General features: G+C 33.1%; 1 long non-coding RNA gene across 2 annotated transcripts; it reads left to right on the top strand.

The window, feature by feature from the left end:
• Positions 1 to 4,428: 4,428 nt before the first annotated feature.
• LOC110909378 lies at positions 4,429 to 8,102 on the top strand. 2 transcript variants are annotated; one of them, XR_002575367.2, is made up of 6 exons: positions 4,429 to 5,051; positions 5,268 to 5,409; positions 5,475 to 5,520; positions 6,178 to 6,233; positions 7,656 to 7,781; positions 7,873 to 8,102. It is a non-coding gene; the product is annotated as an uncharacterized LOC110909378 (long non-coding RNA). The 2 variants fall into 2 exon arrangements; XR_002575366.2 differs by having other exon boundaries at positions 4,431 to 5,051; positions 7,656 to 8,102.
• The last annotated feature ends 356 nt before the right edge of the window (positions 8,103 to 8,458 follow it).

The following is an 8,458-nucleotide window of genomic DNA, read 5'->3' as shown; positions in this document are numbered from 1 at the left end:
ATTAAGAGATATGCGCATTAGCGTAAATAATAAGCTTTTTATTAATTAAACGGCGCGATTAGCGCATAGCCTATCTAAACCCGATTTTCGGTACCAAAAACTTTTACCCACTGATGTTAAATAATATTTTGGGATTGTTGAAGATTTTTAATTATTTTTAAACTGATCTTAAGCTAGGCTTATCGCATTAATTCGGTTAATACCGAATATGCCCTTTTAGGCCATAAAACGAGTTTTACGAATCCGTTTGATACCAATCCAATTGCCACTGATTTAAAATAATAAATAGAGTGTTTTGAGCCTGTTTTGCTGATCAGAAAACTCAGAATGGTATTTTAAACCGTACGTCGCTTAAAACGGCTTCATACGCGTATTAAACGCATAATTTGGGTTTAAAAGCCATTTTGGGAAATGAGACTCTTCACCAACTGTTGTGGTCTGTTGAAATTAATAATTTTGCTGATTAAATCAGACCCGTATCTCAGAAGTATTATAAATCTCTTTTATAACCCTTAAAATGACCGAAATACCCCTACGGGGCATGCTTAGGGATTAAACTCGTTATGGGCATTATGGAAGATATCATAATGATATCACAACATAATTGAAGCGTATTAACTTAGGAAACCTGTTCGCGACCCTTTCGGTTACCCGTTATGCATTATACGCGTTCGGTTCGGTTTATGTAACTAGTTTGCATAAACTAGCCGAAACGGGTCAAACGATATCATTTTTATCTCAAAACCCAGAATGTGAATAGTAAACTCATATTAAACAAGTCATCAAACTTGTCGGGTCTAAATCATATTCTATCCGGTCTTCGCTTAATCGTGCGTACGAACCGTATCGTTAAAACTGACCGGTCTAAGCTTAAGCTTAATTAAAGACCCGTTAGTATTCTAATAGGTTATATTAAACCTTCGTTCCAGATTAGGAGAACCAGTAAAAGCTACGTGCATTTTGCTTATTGTGATTAATACTTGCATCAGGTAAATACTCTCAACTTATTTTCCCTATACGGGCTTGGGTTACGGTACATAGCGTACCGCTTGATCGAGCATCGAATCTCCACGCTTAGTGGGTAGTTGAATAATTTGATCGGCTCGTTTAAACAGTCTTGTTTACTTTACAGCCTTTGGGGGGTTAATGACCATGTCCCGGATATCCTTGGCATCATCTTACGAGATGGCCACGACCTGAGCACGGGGTGTAGGCGTACTCCCGTGTATAACTCACTTAAAGTGGTGTGTCTATTGATCTTTAACCCGGACAAGATCCGGGCTACTGAACGCATAAGTAACATGTAATTCGTTCACAAGATTATAATGTTAAATAATTCTCCCAAGTTAAATAAATGTTTATGCCTTGCGCATCCAAACCAATTTTTAATCATTTTCCAAAATGAGTCGGTTGATTGTATTTACCAGTGTAAACTGGCGTATTTTCCCAAAAAGACTGAATGCAGGTACTAAGCGAAATTGGCTGGATTGTCTCCTAAGCATCAATAAAAAGTCTCGCAAGCTTAGGATGCCAGAAGTCTGTTGAACTATAAATGTTATTTTGTTTCGATCCTACTGTGGATAAACACCGGATATTGTGACTTTGATTACAATAAATAAATTCGGTTGTATCTTATTTTAAATTTGCTTCCGCTGTGCATTATTAAATTGTGTTGTTTGACTATTACGTTGCCAACCACGTCACGATACTCCCCCACCGGGCCCACCGGTGACACGTGGAAATCGGGGTGTGACAATTTGGAACTTGATTGTGTGATGTCGGTTAATCTTTTCTATAGGTGGTAAAATAGATTGGCTAGGCTGGTTGGTTAATGGGTCAACCAATAAACATCTTGGGATAAGATGGGCCGGTAAATGAAGGCTGAGGTAGTCGGATTTAAATGTAGGGTGCCTACATTCTTATTTTTGTTCTTATATGTTGATGAATAAGTGTTATTAGTATGATTAAACTATTCTTTGTTCTTATATTTGCTATCTACTCTTATGCGGCAAACCTAAAGGCTTTTTCAATACGCATCATGTTTTAGTTATGTGAGCATGCCTCTTATATATCTACCGGTATCTACTCTTATGCGGCAAACCTAAAGGCTTTTTCAATATGCATCATGTTTTAGTTATGTGAGCATGCCTCTTATATATCTACCGGTTTTATTGTTCTATCAATAAAATATTCATTAATCAGACCATTTGTTCACGCTGACTTTTCTAAAGGGCAAACAAATGCACTTCACATGTCCCAATTAAAAAATGTTCTTAAGAATGGAAAATGAATGTCAAACAAAGATCAGTAATTTGAAAAAAATAATCAATTGTTATGTTTTCCTTCATAATTGTCTCTTATTTTTTGTGCTTATTTAGTTTTTTTTTTTTTTTTTTTTTTTTTTTTGCGCTAAGTTTGGTTCGGGTTTTTTTGGGGTGGAGGTTAGATACTGAGATATGCCGAAACTGAACAGAACTATTTCCAAAACTGAAAGTTGAACTATCGGTTATTCATTTGAATATATGTTAATTTGCGTATTTTTAATCAGTTGATGTAAAGGTTAAAAATCATTGTTAAGGTAGTATTCACATTTTTTGTCAAATGTAGTCAAAATTGTTGCTTTGGATGAATTAGATTGATGTTTGTTTTCGTGGCAGGGTTTTTATTCTTATTTTTTTACTAGCTATAAGTGATGCAAAGAACTATCTATATGCTAATTTTGATCGATTTTGTACAGGTCAAAGAATGGGCAAAGGCACATGATTGAATGATCTCAAAACTGGATCCTTTAATTCTTATTCATTATGATGGTTTAATTGTTGCAATTGAAGGGTCTAATGGTGCAAAAGTTTCATTCCTTACTCCAACACCACAGAACCTGTTGGTATGTGTTCATTAATTTTTTACTGTCAATTATGGTCTACATATAGATTAAGAATGATATGTTTCAAATATGTAGAATTATGTTGAATTGCAACAACTACAATTATACACGCTTTCTTTTTGAGTTTCAATTAAAAATTTTCATACACTATAGACTATTTGTTTGGATATAGTTTAAATGTTGTTATTTCCCGTGGCATATTCTAATCTTGACAAGTATTGTTGATTTGCAGGTTAGTAAAGGGGCATGGATTTTCTTTTGGTGGCGGCTAGCCCACAACCTTGGTACCGGTGAGACAACCAACCAAAAATCATCAAATTGAACAACGAATCAAGGAATGAGCAAATGGTACCGGTTCGGAACCGGGTACTGAATTTCTCAACCCGGATCAATTTTCGGTACCGACATTTTGCGTTTTCGGTACCGGTTTTTACCTTAAAATACTGGTATTGTACTGGATATTTTCGCTACCGGTAACGGTACCCATTTTTTAGGATTTTCGGTACTGGTTCGGTACTGTTTGGGAAACCTTTGACATGTTTGACCCGATATCTTTTTAGCCTAAAAATTTAGTTTTACCCATTTGAGAATTGAGATAAAGTACATGTTTAAGTAATATGTTATTGATGATGTTATCTATTCAGTAGTTGACCCATTTTTTTTAGCTAAAACTTTTAATTTGACCCATTTCAGAATTGAGATAACGCGCCTGTTTAGGTTGAATACGTGTTATTCAGAATGTGTTTTAGTGAGAACTAATACTTTACCACTTAACTATGTATAATTTCTACACAAAGTTTTTTCTTATTGTGTTTGTTTTTAGCATAACATAAAGTTAAGGCCTTGGCGGTGTGTGTTTGTTTTGCTATGTTCAGGAAGACGGACAAGTATCATTGATCCATGATGGCTGCCAAAATCAGCTGCTGCTCAACTTTGTATTATGCTATAACCCGAACGGAGATTACTAAATGCAAGTAAGGTATAGTATACCGACCCTGTGATACTTAGTACACTTACAAACGTTCATAGTTTAAAATTATAAGAAATTCACTTGAAGAAATATAGTGGTAGCCTATGTACTTTTTATTATCTTTTTGTAAACATAGACAAGTAAACTAATGTATCAAGGTTATAAAACTTTTCAAATTATGACAATTGTATGTTGAATTATATGTTGCTTTATCAAGGGCAAAAACATGAGATGGAGTCAAAATACTAATAATTGACAACGGAAAACCTACAGATAAAACAACTAATGTGATTTATATAGAGATTTTCAACGAATCGTGATCGTTGCATATTCATGTATTTCAATTTGTCGTTGTAATTTAATATATTCGTTTGTGTTTTAACGTGTATAAAATAATAATATTAAATGTCGGCGGTATTAATGAAGAAATTTTCTTTTATCAACCCACGAAATTTGCGGGTTCTTAAACTAGTCTATTACTTATATTAAAACAAAACAATTTTGGTCACTTGGCATTTGCTTAAACCACTAGATGCCACATGGCACTTCAATACCACTCCCTCAATCCTTTTGAGCGCCATTCCATTCTCTTTACACGCGTGTATACTTTTCCTCTATTTTGTAAACCCTAATTACTATACAACCGTTTCAAAATCATCTATTCATCTTCTCTCCAATTTCTTCCTAGAATACCAATCAGTTTCCATATAACAAAGATTATTGTCAAGCAAGATACATATACAGATGATTACACGTTCTTCAAGATCTCCGTCTACTTCATCATTTTCTTAAATCGATTTCTGAATATCTTCCATCGATCTCCAAATCTTTAAGATGCGTTTGTTTAATTCTGTCTTTAATCATCCTTTATGCTTTCTTCCGTTTACTTACTGTTTTAAAATTACGTTTCTTTTATATAAACCCTAAATCCGTTTATAATCGAAAATCTGTTGATTTTGTCTATTAACATTATGGTTTTGTTATATAAATTGATGGTTATGGTTATGCAAAGGCCTAAATCCTATTTGTGATGAATATTTGCGTGATTTGAGGAAGAGGAGGATTCTGAAATCTGTGCATAGGTTTGTTAGATGGCCACAAGTTTCATGATTCAGAGGAAGAGGAGGATTTTGAAACAGAGGTTGAAGGTTCCACCGACTTTGAATCAGTTTACTAAGACGCTTGATAAGAATCTAGGTATGTGCTGAAATTGCTTTTCAATTTTATAGTTGAATCAAGTTATAAAACGGGTTTTTTGTGGATTGATTTGTTTGTGATTGTTGAAGTTTTAATAGTTGGTTGTTTGTTAGTGTTGTAACATATATGTATCCTGTATGTGGTGAGTATATGGATTTCTACTTAAAATGTTGGAGAAATAAAACATTTGTTTCTAATTATGTTGATTTGTTATAGGTATTGTATGTATCTTTACATAGACATGAAGGTGGAACATTTTATCCTAGTACTGGCGCAGTCCAAACTAATGTCAGATCATGAACATGATGATTCCGATACTGAGTTCATTGATATCGATATAGCTGGTTCTTATGGTTGGGTTAGTATGTTTAATTTAATCATTTTTATGCAAATTTGACTAATAATTATATTGATTTGTTACAGGTATTGTATCTATCTTTACATAGACATGAAGGTGGAAAATTTACAGGTATTGTATTGTATCTATCTTTACAGGCAAATTTGACTAATCATATTAAAAGCTGCCACTTTTCGTTTTCTATACAAGTATTTGATTTGGCTTTAGGATTTTAATATATTTATTTGCTGTAAAAAATACAATCATATTGTAGCCTGCTAATTTTAGTAGTTGTTAATCTGGTTTTAGGTTTTCAATTTTGATGAAAATTAAAGTGACATTATAAAATACTGTTTGTTTTATATGTGTAATGCACATTAATTATTTATTCATTTGGTATTTGATGAATTCAAGTATATGTACTTAGAAATGGTGGTTTGGAATTGCATATAGAGGATAGTAATCTTATTTAAGTAAAATGGTTGAAGAACAAAATAAAACATACCAACGACAAGCAGTTAGTTAGCTGCTTATTTAGTTGAATTGTTATACACGTTTAATGATAAGATTACAAATAAAATATTAAATGTTGTATTATTTAAAGATTTATAAATTGTTTATAGCTAGATTTGTGAATTATGATAGTAATCTAACTTTTACCTTATTTAATGGAATATTTAATTTCATTTATAAAAAATATATATACTTATGGATTTGATGTCAGCAACGGTATATGTGTTTCGTCATGCTCGACTTTGACTCGTTTTCATCTTGCAAATGGTTATGCAGCCTAAAAATGGAAGCTTAAGGCCCATATGCAAGACCGTGAAGTTGTGAAGTGCAAGGTATTCCATTTAGTATTCTTTTTCTCTTATGTTTTAACTATTTTTTTAGTTATTTGACTATATAATCTTTTAACTGTTAACTTTCATTAACTAAAATATCACAGTTAGCAATTTAGTTAGATAATAAAAGCCGCTGGACGTAGGGGTGTTCTTCGGGTTTTTATCAGGTTTCGGGTTTTGTATCGGGTTTCGGGTCTTTTGCTAGGAAAAAGTGACTCGATAACTAAACCATTTAACTATCGGTTTGGTCAAGTTCGGGTACTTCAGGTTGGTTCATTTGGGTTGGGTGTAATTGGTTTTTGGGTTAAGTTGTAAATTAAAAAAAAATCATAACTGATTTCATCCAAAAAAATTTCTCCCAGACCAGAAAAGAATTCATATGTATTAAGGCAGGGATCTATAAAAAAATAGTTGTAGAATATAAGGGTGTTCACGGTCTGATTTGGACGTTTTTACGTCAGATCGTGAACCAAGCCGAACCGTTATTAACGGTTTAAGATTATTCAAAACTGAAACCAAACCGTTCAAATTTAAAACCGAACCGTTACTAACGGTTTTGTTCCGGTTTGATTTTGCAGTTTGGACTTTTGTTGGGCCTTCTTTATAAAATGTATAAACTATAAAATAAAAATGTTTTAAAAACTACATAAAAAAGTTAATTACATACAAGTTGCCATAGTTTGAATGAAGTAGCACTAGCAGCACAATATGATTGCTGGATGTCCAATAGAAAAAAAAAGCCTAGATTATGTAAAGAAATAATATTTTCATTAGCCCGGTACTAACACAAGATGTAAGTCCAAATTGTTTAAGAAAAAAGATAGTCCATTATGCAATTTGAATGAAGCCGAATAAACGGATTTTGTCACCATGTCAGTATACAAATGTGTGTATATGATATTAAAAAATGAAATATGTTTCGAACTTACGGTCTGGTTCGGATTTATATAGTGGATTTAACCAAAACATTCGCTACGATTCAAAAATATTGAAACCGACTGACCAAAATTAAAAGAAAAAATAGTCAAGGGTTTGGGTCGACACAATGGCAAGTATCAAGAATAGTTAAGCTTATGGGTTGATGTAATTCTTGAGGCTTCCCTTTCTTTCAAGAATCTGGTTCAGGTTTTCAAAAAATCAGAACCCAAAAGGTCGAAACTTAAGACGGGTGGTTTGAATTCTCCTGGGTCAACCGTCTTTGTTTTACCTCGACCCGTTAGGAAACTCAATGCTGCTGTGACAATAGTTCCAAAGATATACCAAAATTATCGAACACGAAGAAATTTAGCGGAGTGTATTGTTGTTATGGAGGTTATATGGTTAGTTTACAGCAATTTAAATAATAGTTTGATTCGTTTGACTAAAAAGTAAAAAGTCAAAGTTGATGTTTTTTTCTTCTAAAATTTGGCTGATGTGTTTTAGGTTGAAGGCTTTGGACTTTACATCTTGGATCGGACTTCGATTATGTCACAAGTGAAGGAAAGGACTAGAGATGAGCATTTGATATAGTTGGTTCCGGTATCAAATTTCCCGTATCCAATTTTTTTGGTACTCACTTCTTGGCGTTTTTGGTACCGGTATATTCGAGTCGGTACGGTAGCAGTATTTTACTGAATTTTACATACAAACATTGGTACAGGTACCGTACCGAACATTTTCCGCACCGGTACCCATATTTGGCAATTTTTGATACCCATATCATATTTGGCGATTTCGGTGTATCTAAAGATTGGTATAGTTCATACATGGGCTTCAACGCCAGTAGATATTATATGTTTGTGTTAAGCCACCCGCGAAATTTGCGGGTTCTTAAACTAGTACAATATATAAGGAGATATGGAAGTTATTTAAGACGCTTGTTTTTGTAAAGTAACGTACATAACACGTGATAGCATTGGCGTTTACTAATGAACCCCAAATCATGCCTCATATTTTATTAATAGTATGTGTTGTGATTTGTTCATACGGCCTTAAAAGTGTAAAAAAAAATTCATACAAATGTTATCATGTACCATTATAAAATAAGTTTAAAGTTATAGTAGGCAACAATCTTTTTCGAATGGCCGTTGATCATATCGCTATTGAGTTCATGTTCTTTGCAATTAAACAAGTCATAGAGAATCCTCTTTTCAATCAATTTTGATGGAGACAGTTTGAGTTAAAAGATTATTTTTATCAGTTATTTGAATTTTAATTTCCTAATATTTTTATTTAGTTTCTTTTTT

This window comes from Helianthus annuus, chromosome 14, assembly GCF_002127325.2.
Source record: "Helianthus annuus cultivar XRQ/B chromosome 14, HanXRQr2.0-SUNRISE, whole genome shotgun sequence".
Taxonomy (NCBI): Eukaryota; Viridiplantae; Streptophyta; class Magnoliopsida; order Asterales; family Asteraceae; genus Helianthus; species Helianthus annuus.
The sequence above is the reverse complement of the archived record's forward strand: the minus strand, read 5'-3'. Positions and strand labels throughout refer to the sequence as shown.